The 22,964-nt window shown below is 42.9% G+C and overlaps 1 long non-coding RNA gene across 1 annotated transcript in view; it reads left to right on the forward strand.

Moving 5' to 3' along the window:
* Positions 1-11,906, forward strand: part of LOC149874445 (uncharacterized) — a 270,069-nt gene extending 258,163 nt beyond the window's left edge. The window contains exons 4-5 of the long non-coding RNA XR_016439945.1: positions 11,233-11,275; positions 11,783-11,906. This is a non-coding gene — a long non-coding RNA (uncharacterized LOC149874445). The remainder of the gene's footprint in view (positions 1-11,232; positions 11,276-11,782) is intronic.
* The last annotated feature ends 11,058 nt before the right edge of the window (positions 11,907-22,964 follow it).

A 22,964-nucleotide genomic window follows, 5' to 3' on the forward strand; every position in this document is an offset into this window, starting at 1 on the left:
CTTATAGATTTGTCCCTTTTGCAACTGAGAGCATTTTGTCATTTGAAATTTCTCAGCCAGCTTCATTTAAAATATTACTCCTATGGAAACATAAATCAGAAAACACAATTCATATCGAGAGGATCTTTGCATTGCTCCTTTCTTCATGTACGTAGTCAGGGCCTTAGCAGTTAGGTTCAACAAGACAATTATAACTGATTTACCATCCCTTTACTCCCATCAGAATTCTGAGGATCTCATGTGGATTTCTTTGTCCTGCATTCATTAAGAATTTAATTTAATTTAATGTTACTTGCCTATATAAATAGATAACCTTGTTTTTGACATAATGGATTCTTATTTGAAATCTCTGGGTTTATCTTGTGAATCATGTAAAGGTATTTGTACACCTAGTGGTACTAATATTGTGGCACACCCATAGCACCCTTAAAATAATCTCATGGCACCCCGAAGTATCATCTTTCCATTTAATGGAACTCATCTTTTATCTTGTAACAGAAAACTTCAGAATGTCTTTTTCTCCAGCCTGCTGCACTGTATAAAGTTAAGCAACATAGAAAGTTGAAGTCAGTGGTACCTCCTTTTGGAAAGCATGGAATACAGATGCGAGATCACAGAGGAAAACATTAAACTGTAAAATTATTTTTCCAGTTATAAAAGATATTCAGATACTAGTCAGCCTCATTTAATACTAATTGGTAATAGACACTGCACATATAAATTAATGCATCTTTTACCAACTTGTAGGTCCAAGAAGAGCTCCTTTCTGTGTTCCAAAGGATGTCCGCATTATTAAATTCACATAGGGCACTTTGGAGCATTCCACAAGAGAAATCTCACCAAACCATCATTTATTACTTTTTCTGAACTTTCCTTTTAATTTTAAATTTTTCTCTTTGTCATTTTGGAATAGACTTTTGACTGTAGACAATAACATAGGTAGAATCTGCCAACAGTTAAATTGCAAAAGGTGAGACTAAATGTTGTTTTTAAAGGACGAGTGTTCTTTGTGTCATTAAGACTGCATTATCATTGTATTGATGTTTAATAAACATATGTAATGTAGTATTTTAAAAATTATCAGCTAGGTATTCCATTGACTGCTTGTATAGGCTTGATTCATTTTTATTTTAATCCTTATAATCTCTCAATAGTAATTTTTCTGATCTGTTTGCACAGTTTGCATTTTTTTTGTTTGGATGTCCATCTTGAAGAGGTGATACTAAAATGCCATTTTATTTAAGCTATTGTAGAGCACACAATAAGAGCTTGGGCAGTTAAGCAGTGTGATCATAAGAAGCTCAGATTGAAAAGCAAAAAAACTCCTCTAGTTTTAGGTTTATTTCAGGAGATCTTGTCTGTTCAAAGTAACACAAACTTGGTAAAAGTCTCTGACTGCATTCCTTTCATACAGCTTTAGAACGAGAAAACCTCAGAACAAATACAAAAATTAACAAAGAAAATAGCTGCTAGGTATCCTGAGAGCTCCCTGGCTAAGTTAGCAAAACCTATTGCGTCTGATTCTCTTCTCTGACAGGTGTAGATCATCAATACATCTTTTAGGGCCAGCTGAGTTTCAGTAGTTCAGCAAGTCTCCTCTAAGTGTGTTCTCCTCCCTTTGTCTAAATTGGCTGAGCTGCACTTAACTAGATTTCAGTTGAAGCACCTCCCTCAGATGCCTCTAAACCCTTACTGGGAGTTAACCCAGAAAAACCTACTCTGTTTGGCTGTGGTATGTTAAGACCAGTAGGTTTTCCCCAGATTTCCTAAAACAAGGTTTAGTAGTCTATGGCCCACAGGCCATATCTGGTCGGTGAAGGGCCCACCTGACCTAGGGTGGCATAGAAGACTGGACAGCATCAATACCAAGCTACCAATTCCCTCTGCAGCACTCTCCTTCACAGGAGAGTTGCTCTCCATGTTGCTCTCTTGTGCCTGCACTTAACTCTCACTGCAGAGGGGACAGGTATCTTCAGCTAGGAAGGCTCAGCTGGCTTGAGCTCTCTAGCAGGGTGGAGATTTGTGTCCCGTGACATGAAGCTCTGGTCCATAGTAGTAAAAGGTTGCTGATGACCCATGTCCTAGAAGATAGGTACAACTTATAGTGCTTTATTCACAAACAAAAGAAAGTAGCTTTTTGGGAGAAGGAAAGAGAATCACATTCCTTTCTCAACTCAGCAGCAGTTGTGTAGCTGAATATGTCAAACTTGAAAGGCTGTGTTACAATGGAGCCAGAGCTTCAACAAAGAAATGTGTCCTGTGTAGCTGTGGAACGCAGCTACAGCATTGACAATATGCAAGTTGAAGGCAGTGACTCTTAACCTTATTGATTCTGCAGGGGAAGCCCACTCTAACAACTGTCAAGTCATCTGCACAACCTCCAGAACCAAAGGCTACATGTGCTGCCATGCATAATTACTAGGGCTCCACGAAGCTTCAGTCAGTGATTCGATTCGGTAGAGATTTGACCCGATTCAGCGGCTGAATCAGAATCAAATCAGGAGACCCTTTAATTTCTCCAAATCAAATCAGAACCCTCTGTATTGATTCAAAGAGATCCAGAGACATTGGATGATTCGGACATAGACACAGCTTTAAATGTTTTTTCTACATGCCTCAAGGTATCAGGTGACTTGTGAATGCCAAGGTGGTGGGGTGGATGAAGCATCCCACAGGAGTGCAAGAGGGTCCCCAGTGCGCTTGGCAGTGGACCCAGTAGTGGACCAGAAACACTTCCAGTCCACTTCCAGGTCCACCAGGGAGCATCTGCCCCCCCCCCGACCCCACAGCTTGGCAACTGGTGCCTCCTGGGTCTGGGGGGGGGCGCACCCAGGGTCCCCACTTAGCTAATTGCAGAGCCAGGAAGGTACAGTGGGGTTCCCCCACATGCTTGGCAGCAGATCCAGAAGTGGACTGGACATACTTCTGGACTCCTATGGGGTACTCCATCTGGCCCACCATCTTAGGGTTCACAAGCTGATGTCATCTAAGAAAATAGGAGATCTGGCACTACCACCCCTTCTGAACTGGGAATGACTTATGACTTGGAAGTTCAGCAGCAAAAGTGAGGGGCTGCATACAGGATCAGGTGTCAGGGAACTGAAGCCCCCCACAGTTGATGAAGGGGATCCTTTCTTGCAGCTGTTGAGAACAAGCGCAATCTGCTTCCACTTTAACTCAGGAGATTCCTGGAACGGTGAGGACAGCATTCCTGCCTAGATTTTTCCCTTCCCCTTATAAATGGTGGGAGGACCTAAGTCACAGGAACTTGTATGGCACAATAGTCAAACAGATATCCAGAGTGAGTTCCCTGGATTTATTTCTTGGATCCCTAAGGCCCTGCTCCAGACCCATTGCTAGACTCATCATAACACAGCCAGTACTTTGTCTTTAAGTAGGACCTTCTTTTTCCTTGTTCTCAGTATGCTTTACAGACAAAGAACTGGATGGTGTCAGGCTCCAGTAAGGTACACAAAAGCATAAGGAGCCTCGCCCATCCTCAGAAGTCAGGGTCCATGGAGAAGCCAGACAAAATCAACTCCAGCAGTCAGTTTAGCTTAATTTTTAAATGTAAAACACAACAGACTGCAGGAGAAACAATAATATAAAGCTGTGAGTCAGAGCTCCCATCAGTTTCCTCTTTGGAAGATCCTCTTTTCATGGAAGGGGATGTTTGAAAATAAAGGAGGTTTCAAAACTGCTAGAAAAGGATTTATTTTTAAAAGGCCTGGTTGTCCCTCAGCTCCTTTTCTATCTCCCACTATTAGTGGGCCACTAACATCACCAGAAAGATATCCAGTGACTCCAGTGGATTAGACCCCGGTGTTGCAATTGTGGCCCTACTGAAGTTAAGCCTTGATTTTGAAAGAGCCAGGATTTTGCCCCAAGATTTCCCATTGGATGCAGAAGCATGCTTTAGAGGTCCACCTGACCTCTCTTCCGTGGTAAAGATCAGTGCAAGCAAGTAATCAGCCACTCACTGGTCACTGCTCACAGCACACTATACCAGGGTATGATCTACTTATTTAAATCAGTGGAAGTCTTTCCATTGTTCAATGGGTTTTAAATGAGGTCTCAACAGGAATATATTTTGATTAGTAAACGTAGGTTTATCATTTCTTTTATAAAGGGGAAAAAAACCCTGTGTGTCTTCGCATTTGAAAAATATATTTTAAACGAATAATGCTTTTCAAATTGTGTTTTATAAAAGAAAGGAGAGAACATGCTTCAATGGGACACAACTGGTTATGAAAGTAAAAAGTCTGGTTAAGCCAGTCATTTGCATTTCTTTAGTGCTCAAAGAGACTCAGGTTCAAACTAAGTGACCCCTGCTACACAAAGGGGTGCAAGTATCCTGACCGAACTGTACATTTTGTGGTGTGACTTGCCCGTCGAAGTCAAATGCTTAAACCCAATAGACCAACAAGTATAGGTAATGTAAATAAGTTACAGTTTTAGAATTAAATTAGTCTTAAAGGGAACCTCTTGCCTTGAAATTGTATCAGTTCTTTAAAAAAAGGAATTAAAAGCATTTTTAGGTTCATATCTACCCATGTTTATATCCAGCCTCCCTTTTGAAATTTTAAAATCACATTTTCCTGTTTTTTAATCTGCTTCCTTTGGCTGTTGTGTGAAGGGCTCACAAAATTGTTAGGGAACTGACTGGTGGACTGACTGACAACACAGGGGGCACAATGTGCCATATGCACAGCATGAACAGAGAGGATAGAGATGGCCTTTTCTCTGCGGCCATAGGAGACAGGACTAGGAACAGTGGACTCAAGCTTCAGCAGAGGTCATATAAATTGGAGAGTAGGAGGAACTTTCTGGCTATGAGGGTGGCCAAGTGGTAGAACAGGCAACTTAGAAAAGTTGTGAAATTTCCATCCCTGGAAATTTTCAAGAGCAGGTTAGATAGACACTTAATTGGGACAGCTTAGTCAGGGATGCCATGTCCAGGCTTACTTTCCTATGAGACTATGAGAAAAGGGAGAACATGGCAAGAACACTTAGGAAAACGTGTTTTAAAGAAGTATTCTTTTTTGTGGGTGTTATTTTTAGATGCTGTTGCGTAGCTTTCTAAATTAAGAAAATTATAATAAATCTGACTCTCTCTCTAAAACCCAGATAGGTCTATCTAGTAGTGAAGTTCCTAATCCTGCAACATGTATGAAAACCCATGCATGGTTCACTGCACAGGTATATCAAAATACCTGTGTCCATTGGCACCTGGCATAGTTTAAAGCAATTTCCAGTTTGCTCTGATTTGTGCAGATCCCAGGAATAAGGAATTGCCTCCCTACTTCAGCTGCATCCAGTGCTGGAAATCTAGCCTGTATAAATGCAACTCATTTGTAACAATCATAAATGTAACTCACTTTTTCATATCCTCTTTAAAATTGTAAATGTAGCATATGCCCACTTAGAGACACTTTTACGCTGTCAACGTGAAGATGTCTTTTTATAAACAAGAATCAGGTCCAAAGTATTTTCATATTATGGGAGGAATAAAGAACTTTTGGAAAACCCATAGTAAAATCCTCACTGTTCAGGATAACAAATTTATCTTATGGGCAGGCAAGATGATCAGAAATGGATAGCAATGTCCACCTTGACACTAGAGAGTTTCTTAATTTGAATTTGCAAACCAAGTGAGATGCGAGCCATGCAGATTGCTTGCAAAGAAGGTGGACCATCTGCTAGTCATGAGCAGATGACAAATTCACTGCATTGCGACTTTGTCATTACTTCCAAATTTATAAGTAAACACATTTTTGTAACCTCTCTCAGATTACTTGAGAGTTTCAATAATGGAAAAGTTTAGATGTATGCAGTACATTTAAAAACATCTGATTCTGGATAGAATTTCAAAGCACCAGCTCAAATTTAACAGAAGATATTGCAAACTGCAGTCTATTAAGCTGTATTTTTTTCTCAGACGAAGAGTAAATCATTGCATCTTTGACTAGTAAGTAGCTAACTCAGATCCTGTATGGCTCCAATCTGCTCTAAGAGGCTCATTCCCAAGTGTCAAGGAACTGTCTTTCCAACTGCATTTGTATGGTGCAACGCTGACCTCTACTGCCCACTAACTAATCCTCATTCTTTACCATCTGTAGATCATCTTAAAGACATGTGCCACAAGCTGTTCTGTGTTTAAAATGACTCACTGAGTTTGTATCAAATCAGTAAAGCTGCCTTTCTAATTTTTACGGTGATGGAAGTCATAGGAATTTACATATATTAAGTAGTACTCTCTACCCTGTATTAGGAAAGGGAAATTTATGTCACATGAAAGAAAAGATTTTGCCCTCGGCTACTCAACTGAAATTACATACAATTAATGAGGTTACATGTCTGCATGCAAGGAAAAAAATAGCTGCCCATGTCAATGGTTCACAGCACATCTACTTAAACTGCAATGTTAATATATAGTCTAGTATAGATTAGATTTCAACGTGCTTTATGAAGAAAGGTCTCACTACCCCCATTTTACAGATGAGGAAACTGAGAAAGAGAGAGGCTAGATGACTTAACTGTGGGGAAATGAGCCATGGTTTTTCAAATGAAGATAGATCAGAGAGAAGTCAAGTCAGTATTTGTGCTCCAGACTTAAGATGGGAATGTTAAAAGAAACAAATAGTGACCTGAATCCAATTGTCCCATTTGGATAATTGATCTCAGAAGACCAGGTTATGGACATACAATATAGAACGTATATCCCTGAAGCAAAGATTACATCCCTCATTTGCCTTGACCTAGCAGCTACCTTTGACACTATCTTCCGTGTCTCTCTTTTCCAAGGTTGTCCTCCCTTGGCTTCCATGATCCTCTCTTCTCTATTTCTTCCCTGTTTATCTAATTGTTTTTTCAGCATGTTCTACAGAGAAATCTCTTCATCTACTCTTCCAACTTTCTGTGGTTCCACACTGTTCTTAGTTCATTTATCTTCTTCTTCAACACCTTATTTCTGGGTAATCTTACTTGCAAACACAAATTCAGCTGTCAACTCTATTATCTTACAAAGATAGCCCAGATCTGTTTCCTTTTGTTCAAACTAAAGTCTTAGTCTGGCCTTTTGACACCTCCTCATCCATGTCTTACTGTCAGTTCTAGATCAGCAGAACTGAAACATCTTACTCCCATCAAGTCTTTCTCTTAACTATTTTCATTATTACAAGGACACCACCGCCGTGCCACCTGTCTCTCAGGCCTGTAACCTATGTGTCATCTTTGATTCAGGCTTCTTTACACCTCCTCACATCTAAGCTATGTCTAAGTCTTACTGATTCTTTCTGTAAAACATCTCTAATATATGGCTCTTCGTCTCCATCCACAGAGCTAAAACTCTTGCCCAGGCTCTTGCTGTCTCACATCTCCATTACATCAATGTTGTTTCCTATGCCCTTAGCAAATGCAACCTTGCTCTTCTCCTCTCACTCAAGAATGCTGCTACTCCTAGCTCATTGCTTTGGCCAGGTCACTTCTATCCATGCATCCCTCTACTGGCTCCCATTTTTCCATCTTATCACCAACAATTGACTTGTTTCCACATTTGAGGCTTTCATGGCCTATCCCTATCTAGCCTACATCAATTTTTTTCCAGATGACTTATGATGCCAGCTCCAATTGCCTACTTATTAGATTTTCAGCTTTGTGATTTCTTCTATGCTGCCCCCTATGGTTAGGAGGAGCTCCTCATAAAAAAATCCACAAAGCACCATTATCTCTCATTAAAACTCCTTTGCTATGATATCTACAAAATGTATAGCTATATAGGCTAATGCTAATCTGAGAATGGTACCTATCATGCTGACTAATACCATCTAATTCTTTTTGTGTTTTCCTATATGTCTCCATCTGGTACCATTTCTTCTGTGCTTAAATAGTAAGCTCTTTGGAGCAAGGATCATCTTATTCTGGGTTTTTACAGTGTCTATCACAGTGGGGTCCTGATCTGTGACTGATGCTTTTTGGCATGGTAGTAATACACAAATAAATATATTAATGCATCATTGGTTCATTCATGTGGAATCATCACTCCAGCCATTTTCTGCATTGTACTAGTTGGACTTAACTTTCTTTTAACTCTTGCACTCTGTACAAGGTTAATGATTTGTGATGTTGATTAGCTATAATCACTCCATGGACTGAAAAACATCACTAAAAAAAAGCCCAGTGTTCCATATTTCCTTATGCCTCTCAACTTTGAGTTTGGAAATACAAAAGTTAATTTCATGTTGTTTTTTTAACCCATTTTGTTTTTTTTAAATTAATGTAGTCACTCAATTTTCATTTTCTTTCAGCTATACTGACCTCTCACCTACTTCAAATGATTCATCACCAATGCATTCATTGCCCAGGAATGTTGGCTTTAAGCAAACTACAGCAAATCATTTAAAATAAACAAGAATGTGCTTTCATCTCACAATAATCTGTGTTAAATACATATTTCACACACTGTACCACAGGATATGTTAAATTAAAATCAGGACCACTAGACTTAAAAAACCCTCTAATATCAATTCAAACCATCACAGAATTATTCATATATTTATTTATTTATAGCTAATGATAGGCATGATTAGTGCTCACTGCTGTTTTAACCCTTGCTCTTGTTAACTTAAGATTCTCTATTAGCTCAAGGAAAACAAGAATCAAGTTCAAATAATATGGCTAGCTCTCATTAAAAAAATTAAAATATCCTGATCTCTTTTAACAACAGCAAGAGCATGCTGAGTTTCATATCTGTAAACTTCTCTCTTTCTCATCTACATTTTTAAGCCATCAAAATAACTTTCAATCACACTTTTCAAAAGATAACCAGAATAGCTTGCTTGGAATTATAACGCTAAATGCCTGATGCTTTAGGCTGTCACAATGAAACAATCTTAGAATTATTCCTTTTCTATTGTAAAGATATATGGAAGATGCATTTGAATAAAACTATATGTAAAATGGGATTCAGGACACTGAGGCCTGTCATGAAAATTTCCAGAAACTAAACCAATTTTTTTTATCTCAGTTACACTGAACTCCAGACTTCTACCAATGTAGTGGAGGGAAGATTCTGGTCTATAATTCCAAAATCAGGCCTAGGACAGGAAAATTTTCTGGCAGGGAGCTTCTCTTCTATTCTGAGGGTATCTAGGCTCTGCATTTATATTCACCTGAATCTAAGAGCTTGGTGATTTGGAAGGGCTCCAAAAACCAGAGCCAGCTGAAGCTCATTGAGAGTTAGGGGTAAGGAGAAGATTGATGTCATTTATCCATCTTCTTTACCAATGTACCTACCAAGAATGAAATAAATTTTCATTTAAAAAAAATTGTTCCAATTCAAAAATAAATAAATAAGTTTTCAAAATTGGCACATTTTCTGTTAAAAATCCAAACACCACCCAACCTAATTCTAAAGTGCCTTTTAACCTAATTCTAAAGCGCCTTTTTCTTTTCTTGTTTGAGTGAAGCTGGGGTTGTCCTTGAGGTATTCAGCAGAAAAGTAGCCAAAGAACAGTATTATTCTGTCAGGGGTATAGAACTTCAGCTAATGGCTAGAACTGCATGAGCCTGAGAACTGCTGAAACTTGGCAAGCTGGCTGGAAAGCATCCAGGATCTCCAAGTGCCCAGAATTTACAGGCCAGCCCAGGAAACAGCACATTTTTAACAGCTCTGGTAAGCCTTGAAGGCCTTTTTTGGTGAAGTAAAAACCTTCATTCACATGTACATGCCCCACCTTAAACTATAATCCAGTCATTCTCAAAGAATCTTGTTTGAAAAATTAAATGAATTTACATCTTGTAATAGGAAATTAAAAGTTTTCTGCCTGGCACTTTTAAAATCTTCCAGAACATGAAGTGGCATGTCAGTGTAACAAAAGGTCATATTTCTGGAAAAATACTGACACTAACCATTGGCCCAAACCAGTAAAAGTCCCCCAATAACTTGTTACCACCCTTTCTTTGTTCAACATGAAAAAAAAAAAGATGAATTAGTGAGTCACGGCCTTTGATATATCTCTTCAAAGTTTTTCAAATTTAGACTTAGCATACCTGAACTAATACTGTATAGGAACCAGTAACCCATATGAAAGAATGGCCACCTTTTTAGGTTCACTCCACCTTCCACTCAAGTCAAGGAAATCTTTCTCTTGTCTTTGTTGAGAGCTGAGTTGGGCCCTTGAAGTGTGTGTTTTATACACTTTGGGTGGTATTTAAAAGGTTCACTTCATCTCCACAGCATACTTTTTTAACAAATCAGAAGTGTGGAAGGGATTGAATAATGAGAGCAAGCTGTTAAATTGTATTTATTCTATTCATTTTAGTAAGATTTTAAGTAGCAGTGTTTATAAGAACCTGTCTATGGCAAAGAAAAAATGTATTATCATCAGTGAAGAGAGCCAGGTTCTAGAAACAGATTTTGGAATTAAATATTGGCTTCATATGCATCTGCCATTCCACAAAATGCAATAGTGCTACAGTGCAATGAAACCAGAAAGGTGGTGCAGTGAATAGACTTGGAGAAGAACAAGCACCTGGTGAGAAAAAAAAAAACGTTCAGTGAAAGCACATAGGAAAGAACAGAGTTGCATAAAGAGCAGGTTACAGGATATGGACTGTAGGTTACGCTGTAAATGAACCTAAAAATGAGAAAGGTGGTGAGGGGAGAGAGGGGGAAGAAACCAGAAGATCTGAGATAATAAGAAAATGAATGAAAGGGAAGAAAAAAAATAACAAACGAAAATGAGAGAAAATAGCAGAAGAGAGGAAGAAGAAATGTTTTAAGGAAAAACATCCAACTAGAAAATGGTAAATATGTATCTTTCCTGGGGAAAACGCCCATTAGGAGTGACAGACTTCTGCAAATATGGCATCAAAAATTACAGGGAATAGATAAGTAAAGGCTATGGTTAAGTCTGGATACTTTGTATCCAAATAAGCAGCTATTGTGAAGCTAAAGTTTACTTGGACTGAAATGTTTCCTTACTTTGTGTCATAGTCTGATAAGTGATTTGTTCCACTGGGAGAAAGCCTTTTATCACCACAGTGCATGTATATTCTGTTGGCACAATATCCGAAGACCAATTATTCAATATACGTTTTCAGCTGGTGGGTATTTGTTTGATTTTTCTAAGGGAGGCAGGGCAAAATAGCATTGCTCAAAAATTCTGTTTTTCATTTTCCCCTCTGTGGCTCTGGGCTCTTCTTTTCCTCATTTTTTTTTTCTTTCTCCAGAGTGTGAACTACTCTGAAACACTTTGATATCACCGCCATTAAGGTAAGCCTTCAGCATCCCTGTAAGTATCAGCCCTCCCCCCCTCCGCACCTCCACAGAAAACTTTTTTCAGTGATGTACCACTATTCACACCACCATTTGCTCTCTGAATGACTGAGCAACATTGCATTCACCATTTTTTCATTGTACCACTGCCACACCACTGGAGGCTACAACAGAACAATTAATCATCATGGTAAAACATTGTTCAGTGATAGCTCCAATATGTCTCTCTCACTTGCTGTATCATAGGTTCATAGGACAGTAGGGCTGGAAGGGACCTCACTAGGTCATCTAGTCCAGTCGCCTCCTCTGGGCAGGATCATCCCTGATGAAGCTATCCCAGACAAGTATCTATCTAACCTGCTTTTGAATATTTCCAGAGATGAAGATTCCACAGTTTCTATAGCAGGGACGGGCAATTATTTTGGCCAGAGGGCTGCTTACCAAGTTTGGGCAAGCCTTCAAAGATCAATGTGTGAATCCTCCTGAACTGTCCTTCCATTGCAGCTCCCAGAGCAGCTGCCAGAATCTCAGTGTGAGTTAGGACATCAAGAGGCACAACTGATATGATCTTCACTGCTCACCAGATGCAGGAAAAATGCCAGGAACAACATAAACCTCTCTACTTGGCTTTCTTTGACTTCACAAAAGTCGTTTCAACTGAAAAGCGCCGTGGAGTATCCTTCTGAAGTATGGATGCACACCAAAATTTGTCACCATTCTTTCCCTGCTCCATGACAATACTCAGGCAGTGGTTCTTAGTAATGGATCTATCACAGACCCCTTTGAAGTTAAGATAGGAATTAAGCAAGGCTGCATCATCACGCTAATGCTCTTCTGAGTGTTCCTTGCTGTGATGCTACATCTGATAACCAACAAGATTCCAGCTGGAGTGGAGCTAAACTACTGAGCGGATGGTAAGCTGTTTAATCTCAGACAACTATGAGCCAAAACCAAGACCATGCTGACTGCAATCATTGAGCTTCAGTATGCTGATGATGCTGTAGTGTATGCTTGCTCAGAAGCAGTCCTTCAGGCAATCATCAGCATCTTTACTGAGTCTTCTGAATGTTAAGCGTCAGTCCCATTTCTGTATGCCTAAGGTCTTCCATCAGTAAGCTCTTAATAAGAGTCCCCAGCTCTGGTAATTCAACTTCATGGTGAGACTCTAGAGAACATTATTCCCCATGCCTCAGAAGCAATCTTTCACAGAAGGCTGACATCAACAACAAAATCCAACATCACCTTAAAAGTACAAGTGCAGCTTTTGGGTGCCTGAAAAAATGAAGATCACAACATCAGATACAAAACCAAGCTCATGGTTTATCAAGTAGTCATGATCCCCACCTTACTGTATGGAGCTGAGACATGGACAAGGTACAGGAAACACCTCAAACTGCTGGAGAAGTACCAGCAGTTCTGCCTACAGAAGATCCTTCAAATCCAGTGGGAAAATAGACACACCAACATTATCGTAGTCTTGCAAGCAAACATCGTGAGCAACAAAGTGATGATCATCTGACATCAACTTTGCTAAGCTGGCCACATCATCCAAATGTCCAACTCCAGACTCCCAAAGCAAGTTTTATTCTCCCACCTCAGTCAAGGCATACATTCAAGAGGAGAGCAGAGAAAGTGCTTCAAGGATATCCTCAAGGCCAACTTAAAAAATGTAACATCAACATCAACTCATGGGAGACTATTGCCTAGGACTGCCCCAAGTGAAGGAAGTCTTCTACAAGGATCTCAGTACTCTGAAATCTTACAACAACAGGAGATGGAAAAGAGGGAGCAGCAGAAACAGCGTGTTGCAAATGGAATCAAGAATCCAGAGCCACCAGCCCCATACAGAAACATGTGCCCAAGGTGTAACAGTCTATCGATTGTGGATTAGCCTTCAGACCCACAGATAAAGCAATCAAGGAAAACAATTATGCTTGACTGCAAATGATTGCTGATGATGAATTACAGCTAAAACTTCATTTTGATTTTTTTCCTTTGTCTTTTCAACAAGTCATAAATGTTTTATAATAAAAAAGAGACATGTTAGCACTTTATTTTGCATTTGTGTACATGCTTATGTGTACATTTCAAAGCGGGTTTTAGAATGTTGAGAGCAAATGGCTAATACACTTTTGGTAAGAACAAACCTATCTATCTATCTATCTAATCTCACCATAAATATGTATGTACGTATGTATATCTCACCACACACATGCACACGTGTATGTGTGTGTGTAGCACCGTATATGTGTGTGTATCTCTCACTGCAAATATATATGTGTGTGTGTGTGTACACACACATATATGATAATCTCTGGAGGTACACACACACACACAAACACAAAAGGTGCTTGATACACTTCTTGACTTTTGCCAGGTCTGGTTGACGGTGGCTATCAGTAACTTCCAGGGTAACGGTGTGTAGTTTGCATATGTTTACTGTCCTCTGTCTCTTCTGTGGTCTTGTCTACATTGAAGTTTTGCTGGCATAGCTATGCTGGCCAGGGATGCAAAGAGATCATCACTATAACCAACACAGTGGTGCCCTCAAAACCTCTGGTGTGGACTCTGCCAGCAACCCTCAGTTTCTGTCAACAGAGCTTCTGTCATTCAGGGGAATGGTAGTAACTCTCAAGGGCAGAAATGCTTCACCTGCTGGCAGATTTTGCATCCACACTGGGGTGCTTAGCCACTGTAGCCCTGCTGGTGTGTGTGTGTGTGTGTGTGTGTGTGTATACACACACACATATATAGTGTGTGTATGTATGTGTGTGTATATGGGGCTGAGCGCCCCATTGTGGATGCAAAATCTCCACAAAGTTCTCACACACACACACATCTGCTTTAACTACAGCAGCAGGGCTACAGTCAAGAGGTGTATCAAGCACCTTTTGTTCAGTGGCCAGAAGAGAGAGGGATGAGCAGGAAAAGCCATGTGGACCCAAGGGGTTACCCTGGAGACAGATTGCTACCAAGGAACTGGGGCATTGATTGCCTACAGCTGTGCTTGTATGGATGTGTGGAAGGAACCAGTAAGCAGATAACAAAAGGAACAGTGGTTCATGGCTGTGGGTGGAAGCCAGGAGACCTAGCTTTTTTATGAGCTAGGAAATTGCCTGCTGTTGTTCATGATATAGGGAAAAGCATGTTGTTTACCTTCCTTGGAAATAAACAAGGGTGCATCAAAGAAATACCTGTCTCATAAAATCTATTTCTCCTCCTAACACAAAATACTAAGTCCTGAATAGTGACCAAGTGTCTTGGACAATGAGGAACAATACCAGGCCCCAAGACAGCACACATACTTTGGATCACATATATCTATGCTATTCAGCAGTGGAACTGGACAGTTCTGCATCCTGGGTGATGGTAGCTCACTGGGCAGCAACTGCAGCCAGGCAGCTGGTGACAGTAGTGGCAGTGGCTGGGCCAGCAGTGCAGAAGCTGCTATTTTTTGGTTACCCAAGTCAATCCCTTCTGTCACCCTCTCTTTATTACCCTATTGATGCTATTTCTTCCTTGGGTGTCCAAAGCATTGAGGTGAGATGACTCAGAGGCATTAGGTGTTGGCTGCAGCCAAGGCTGGGGATAGGAACGTGGATGTGCCAATGTCCCTGGTGGGATTAAAACCTGGAGATTGCTGGCTCGAGGGTCTTGCCCCTTCTCTCAAGGTCAGACCAATCACCATATTTGGGGTCAGGTAGGAATTTTACCCCAGGGTCACATTGGTATGGTTGTTGGATTCTTTGTCATCCTCTGTAGTTGGGGGCATGATCCTCATCCTGGGATCTCTCAAATATATATTAATATTTGCAGCAGCAGGAAATTGGCTGCCAGGGTCCCCCTGCTTTACCTGTGGCAAGTTAGGGTGTTGTGTCTTGTGTTGTGTCAGGGTTGACTGTGTAGTTTTGCCAAAATGTTAGACAATGGATGTTTAAAGGATGGTTTGGATAGGGATGATCCTACCTGAGGTAGGGGGTTGGACTAGGTGACCTCCAGAAATGTCCCTTCCAGCCCTATTTATCTATGATTCTCTGGTTCTCCCACATTTGTTGGACTTCTGAGATATAGAAAGGAGAGAGAGGAGCAAGAGAGAAAGAAAGAAAGAGAGACATATCCTACATCCCAAAGTAAAATGTATTTGCCACACAGCAATGACATTCCTGGATACAGCTGATTAAAGCCAGAATTTTGACATTTTTAAATTTGTTTTCATTTCAAATTAAAACAAACATACCAAATTTCAAGTGTTATTTTAGGAGTTTTCATACCTATAGATTTTTATTATTTTTAAATTATTCAATGACCCATCACTGGTAGTAGTGCACTGGTAACAACATAGCCTATATGACACAAAAGTTCAAACATTTATTTTTATCTTGTCTTCATTACAAAACATAGGAGACACTTCGAGCAAGAAAGGAAGCTATGCATTTCCAATTAGTGTAAGGAGCTGCTGACCTTTTTAAAAAAAAATACAATAAATTCTTATTGTTATGTTATTACTTCTAACATATTATAACATAATGGGGAAAATAAATCTCAAAGTAAAATTCAAAGCAAAACTTCAATCTTCCAAAATCTAAATTGAAAATATTATACGTTTTCCTTTGGCAATAATTTTCTATGGGTATGTTCATTACAACTGGGATGATTTTTTTTAAATAGTTTACCCGAAGCAGCTTCTTTTTTGATGAAAAACTGGCTCACTGTAAATTTTCCAGTCATCAATATCCCCACATCATTGCAAGGATGAATCCAGTACTTTAGATCAATAAGGTAAGGGCAATGATCATGAGCTGGCTAGAACTTGTGGAAAACTTCAACAAAACTCCCTGTATCAAAGGATATGGTATCAAGGTAGACAGTCCCTTCTGATGTAGACAGTTTTCAATGATGTCAACAACCAGAAAACCCAAGCCCAATTGCCTGCTTTTGTACCACCAATCTATAGCATAGTCCTCTGCTAAAACCAGATGTTAGGTTTATCCCAGGCTGATTATCTTGGCCTTTGACTTGCATCAAAACAGGTGCAAGACAGTCATGTACACACAGTTTGAATGGCAATTAACTCAAATTAGCTGTGATTATCCCAGGAGAAAGTGTTAAATTGGTACTTCACCAGCACTTAAAGTAGGACAATGGAACATCTGTAGAATCCAAGAATAAAAGGCTTTGTCCCTGGAGAAATATGACATCTGCTTTTAGCCCTATACTGCAGGCTGCCAGAGCCAGGGTCAGTCCAGAAGTCATAGGAGGGGGCTGGTGATTCTCTGTCAGAGCATCAGTTTTGAGAGAACAGTGCATATGCCCTGGCCTTGCCAAAGCAGACGTGAAGCCATGTTCAGGTTAGTATCATTCACAGCATTCACTGAAGTCAATAAAAAAGTGAGTAAGTGTAAAATATATGGCATGCTTCATAGACCTACTGCATCTGCTCCAGGGAATTCTCTGAGCAATCATAGCAACACCCAGGTGATACAGTGGTTGCAGAAAGTGCTGTGTGTGGCCACAGTACAGTACGTGTTCCCAAAACAGGATAATGTGTATGAATATACTGCACTGTGCAATATGAAACAATGTGTCCCCAGAGGCAAACCACAGTTAGGTAACTCTGTATACACAAGGTTCAATTTTACCTTTCCCCTTGCCATTGATTTGGATGGCACTTGTTATGAGATTTCAATGTTGGTCTCAAAAAAGCAACTGGTAGGCACACAACCTTTTGGGGATCTAGATGGTGGATGGTAAGCAGAACACAGGGATATATAATGTTGTAATTAAGAACCCTAGAAGGAATATTAGGTGTGAAAGAGTAAGATGGGTAGAATCAGTGAGGGACATGAAATTGATCTGATCCTGTTAGAAGGCTGGAGATAATTATTGGATAGGAATTAAATGAGAGCCCTCACGTAATCTGGGTTAGTTCTAATGCACATGAATGGGGACCTACTTAATTTGCAATTTTGCATATTTTGCAGAAACCACAAAATCTGCAATTGTCTGCAAAATCAACTTCAAGAAAAAATTAATAAAAATAAAATGCTGGCTTTTCAGTGGAAGCCAGAAGTCCTCTCTGTATGCATCTACACATTAGGGGTGTGCAAAGTGAGCTGTATTCTATTTGGATTTGGATTAGGCCTGATTCAGGGGACAGTGATTCGATTTGCTGATTCGGATCACTGTCCTGATTCGATTTGACCAAATCCGAATCTGAAGATTCAATTTGATTCTGATTCATAGAAGCCTCCGATTCGATTCAGAGAGGTTTAACAGCTGTATATGTTTTTCCTACACACCTAGAGGTACTAGGCATGGCTCATGAATGCTGAGATGGTGGGGCAGATGGAGCATGCCGCAGGAGCACGGGGAGGCCTGTGCTCAGCAGCAGACCTGGAAATGGAAGTACTTCTGGTCCACTTCCTGGTCCACCGCCGAGTGCGTGGGGGATGCCCCCCCCCCACAAGGTCCCCCCAGACCCAGGAGGCACCAGTTGCCGAGCTAGAGGGTGGGGAATCCCCCACGTGCTCTGCAGTGGACCCAGAAGTGGACCAGAAGCACTCCTGTGGGACACTCTATCCACCCCATCATCTCAGCATTCATGAGCTGCCTAGTACCTGGAGGTATGTAGAAAAAACATATAAAGCTGTGTCTATGTCCAAATTGTTGAATCTCTCTGAATCTCTCCAAATCAAATTGGAGGCTTCCAATTCGATTCAGAGAAATTAAAGGGTCTTCTCATTCAATTCAGATTTGGAGATTCAGCTGCCGAATTAGGCCGAATCTCCTCCAAATCAAACCAGCGACCGAAGCTTTGTACAGCCCTACTTACACATGCATTTGATCTGGAATCAATTTACTTGTGATTAAACTACTAGTGAGTAAATGCTCCTGGGCAGGCATCTATACATACAGGGGTGGGGCCACTTCCTAAGGCCCTGCAATGGCCTCTTGCTGCCACCAGGTGGAGCTTGAGGCTCCAGCTGCACCTGCCAGCAGCTGGCAGCCATTTTTTAAAGGCAACCCTGCTCCCTGGACAGCTGCTGTTCTAGCCAGGAGCAGCACGCAGAGGCAGGAGTCAGCACACAGTGGCTCTCTCGCTGCAGCCTCTGCCCCCTCACACCATGATTGCTTCAGCTTCTGCCCCTGATAGCGACACCCAGCAGCCCAGGGTCTGGCTGGCCATGGTGCTGGACCTGCTGGACCAGAGGGCCCTGCTGCTGAGGTCCTGAGTGAGCTGCATACCTGCCAGTTGGGGGCCACGGTACCTGGGTGTGAGAGGCACTGTCCAATCACCTCCTCCTGCACTCCCTGCTGTACCCAGCCTGAACAGCCACCCATGAACCCCCTGCCGCACTGCCTATCCCCAGCACCACAGTCACTACAGATAGTTCTCAGAAAAACACTTTATTCCCTCACAACAACCAGACCCCCACCTCCTTCCCCAACAAAAAAAGCCCACCCCTCCTTCCTCCCCAACAACAGAGCCCCTCCGCTGCCCACCATTAATAAAACACCCTCTTCCCCATGCAAACTATTTATAAGTGAAGTGCTGTGGTTGTGTGCATGCCCTCCCAGTATGGGCAGCCATGTGGTGGGGGCACCTATAGGGCACAGCCCAGAGACAAGTGGCCAGCATCCCAGCTTCTGGCCATATCCTTGTGGGTGCACACATCACAGTGAACCTGGCTGTGGGTGACAGTGACCCTGAGGTTGCATCCCAGCTATCAGTAGTGGCCTTTCCTCCATGTGCAGCTTCAAGGCCTGCAGAGCCATGAGAAGGAAGCTGTTTGTGAGAATTTTCAACATTTCTGAGATGAGATGCTCTGTACCAGGGGCCCATGTGCTGCCTGGCCTCAGATCAGGGGTTGTGTGTACATGGGTGCCCATGGGCCATGGTAAGTTGAGCAAGCAGGCCCGGGTACAGGAGGCTGCTGGCCAAGCCCCTCTGTCCCCACTCACTCTCCTGGGACAGGCAGGCCACTGGGTACTGGCCACAGGCAGCCTGCTTCTCCTGCTCCATTTCCAGGGCAGGACAGGCCAGGTTCATGGCAGCACCTGCTACCATGGCTCCAGACCCTGCTGACCTCCCTTCTCCTCCTGCCGATCTCTTGTGCTGCCACCAAGCCCATTGTGACTGGGCTAAGGAGCTGCCCATGCCCATGCCCCCACCCTCCCCACAGGGGGCCTCTCCAGGGAGGCACCCTAGGGCCAGTCCCACCCTGCACTGGCAACATGCCCTGAGCATGCCCCTGTTACAAGTGTCCCAGGCACTGCATGAGGAGCTGTTTGTGCAGACCAAGGGGTGCTGCTGCTAAGGAACACTATGGTGCCCTGGGTGCACCTGCACACCTGGCACGGGACCCTGAGTTTCAATGGTGTGGGGGGCGAGCCTGGACTACCCCATAACATCCATCATTGCCTGAAGGGCTACCTGTGGCTGTGCTACACATCCCTGCCCCCTGCAGCCAAGGTGAAAATCACTGACAGCATTGACATATTCCTTAGCATGTGATAGGCCTGTGCTCACCTAGCTGTGGGGGCATGGGCTGCTCAATAAAATTTTGCACCATCTCCTGCCTCCTTGCATGCTGTGGGGAGGAGCCCAGAAGCCAGGGGAGTGTGGCTGGCCCAGGTGGGGAGCGGGTGTAAGGGCAGGGACCAGGGCAGGGGCAGAGGCTGTGGCAGGGAGAGGCCTCCCCTACAGTGCAGGGCTTACCACATGGCTTGGGCTGGCATTTTTGGCAGCTCCAGTCACTCCTGGCTGGTCGCATGAGTGACTGGTGCCTCCTGAGTCTGGGGGGGCACAAGTGGGGCATGATGGGGGGATCTCCCAGCAGCCAATCACAGTGACTGGGGAGGAAGGGTCCCCAAGAAGCCAGTCACCAAGCACACCAGTGGCACGGCAGCAGCAGAAGTGCTAGGACTTCTGCTGCTGGCACTTCCACCACTGACATCCTGCCAGTGGAGCCAATTTCAGGGGGGGCACGAGCACTCTCCATGCCCCCCTACCAGCCAGAGTGTTCACTCTCGGGGGGGCGGGGCACCAGCACTCTCAGCATTGCCTATGGCTGGTGGCGATGGCTTGCAGCAATGGGTGGACTCACTGGATGGTGGAGCATAGCATGCAGATGCCCAGCTAGGAGCCCCTACTGGGGAGGAGCTGGCACTGCTGGTGGCCAGCAGTGACATGGCTGGCCATGTCTCAGGGCTGGGGCTGAGGCAGTAGAGCTGTTGGAGCAGGTGCTAGCCAGGGCTCCCTGATCTGCCGGTGGATGCTGCAGGCATAGAGCTCAGTAGGATGGACTGGTTGCGACCTGAGGGGCTCTCCCCAGTGACATGTCACCATGGATGCCAGGCCAGGGTGGGGGTTTGGGCACATTACAGTACATAGCATGGCTATGGCCTTGAGTCCTGGGCATGGGGATGTCTGTCAGCTGCCACAAAAGGGCATGGAATTGTGGGAGCTCCGAGAGCTGAATTAACCTTGTAGTGAGCCCCAAGCAATAAAACTCGTGGGCCCCCTGCTGAAGATGAAATTTTATATTACTTTTTTCACTCAATAATTAGCATGTATAAAACAAACACAGCTGGGTCCCTTCTTCACTTACGGAAAGGAAGTGTCTAGCTTGCCTATGCATTAATCCAGCCCTGAGCACTCCCTAGCCAATGATTGTAGTTGGTGATGGAAACCAACTGTGCCCACAAGACCTTGACCCTTTATGTGGTACTACTGTGCCAACTGGTCATCCCTGAGCTTCCGCATCTGTCCTGACCCATCTCGTAGACATGGGTGTTCAAGTGCTTGCCCTGCACTATCTGCCATTGCACTTCCACCTAGCGCCTCAGTGCCACAAGGTGACCAGTTGGGGCCCAGGTGGCAGGGTGCAGCATGGGCAATGACAAGGCCATCAGGGCTCCCGCACCAGCTCTCTGGGCCTCCATGCAGCTGTCCCTGTGCTGTTAGACCTAGGCAGCTGCCTGCAGCACCCAGCACAGAGACACAGAATCAGACTGGCAGCCACACAGCAAGGCAATGCCCCGCAGCACCTGCAGGCTCCAAGCAGGCTGCAAAGGGTGGGCTGTGGGCAGCTGGAGCTGGCCTCAGGGGCCAGGAGCTGCCTGTAGTTGGTCCTGGGTGCTGACACGTCTTGCAGAAGCTTGGAGCATCCTGCAGGCCTGGACAGAGTGGCATCAGGCAGTGGTGCCAGGGTGTAGACAGGCTGGTACATCTGGCTTGCAGAGGGACACAGGGGCCTGGAATGTCTTCAGGGTGCCTGCTTGTGCCTCAGGGTTCTGAGTGCCTGAAGGCTTTTAAGGGCCTGAAGCTAGGGCTACCAGAGAACTGGCCCAGCCCTAGGGCAGGAGAGGCCACTAGCTTCCTAGTGGTGGGGCTGACCTGGAGCAAATTTGCTCCTGGTTGGCATCTACTTGCATGTTACTGCAGAGTAACTACTCATGAGTAAATTTGCTACTTGCATTTTCAGGTAGCAAATTTACTCACAAGTAGCGATTGTTATTGTGCAGTAAGCATGTGCACATGTAGACATGCATGCTTACTGCAAAGTAAACTATATTACTATGTAGTAAAGTGTCTTGTGTAGACATGCTCACTGCTTTGCAGTTCACCTAGGAGGGGGAGGCACTGGCTGGTAGAGCAGGATGAAGGGCAGCCAGCAGCCAAGATAGCAGCCACTCCCTACTCCCTCCTCCCCTCACCAGGGCTTCCCTGCCAATTAGCAGCATGGGGTGGGGCCACCAAGAAATACCAATTAAATCAGCTTTGTGCTGCAACTAAACTGCAAAAATTCCTTTGGCAATGAATTAAGTAGGTCCCCATACATGAAACATCAAAGGCTGAATCTCACCACCTTTTGAAGTCACTTTTTCTTACAGCATGCTAAGAAGTCCCCTTTTACTGGTAACTCTAGAAAGCTCTTGTGTTGTAAATGGAGATGTGCCTCATGCAAAAAAGGCAAAAAACTATGACTGAAAGATAATTCTTCTTATGGATTTGAAATCTAAACAAGGATTTGAACTAGTCAACAACGTTGATGGTGAAGATGTAGGCTAGAAATTTATCTTTCAGATGAGATCCAATAGTTTAGCTGGCACATATGATACCATATTACCTTTCAGTAAGAATGAGGTAAAACCAAATTATTTTGATAGATATAATGGAGTAGATATATAGGTAGAAATAAATAGATTGGATAGAATCTCTGCAAAAAGTTTAATTTTTAATACCTCTTGGTTGAATCAGTCATTTTTTGGATAATCTTTTCCCCCCTATTATATTTTAGAACAACAGTGCTTAAACAGCAACAAAAAGGTAATTAAAATTTCCAAATACATTTTGACTAGAAATATCTCTTCAAGAGTAATCTGTGAAAGTCAAGAGCTGTTTATTTCCCATCAAAATGTTCCTTATTTCACAATGTTTGAAACCTCTCTCAAATTATACACTCTACTTATTATTTTACCGCTTACCTTCTATTCCTAATCATTAGTAAAGGTGTTAAATTACACTAGACCTGAGTGCTACTCCTCTCAACACCTCCCTCGCAATTTGACATGCAGTTATTTATCATTATGATAAATTTATCATTTATCAAATTTCTTCCTTAGCCTATTTTCAAATGCATCAGGCAACACAGCACTTATCTGCAAACTATTACGGATGAAT

This window comes from Crocodylus siamensis, chromosome 1 (assembly GCF_052110815.1).
Source record: "Crocodylus siamensis isolate JL-2025a chromosome 1, ASM5211081v1, whole genome shotgun sequence".
Taxonomy (NCBI): Eukaryota; Metazoa; Chordata; order Crocodylia; family Crocodylidae; genus Crocodylus; species Crocodylus siamensis.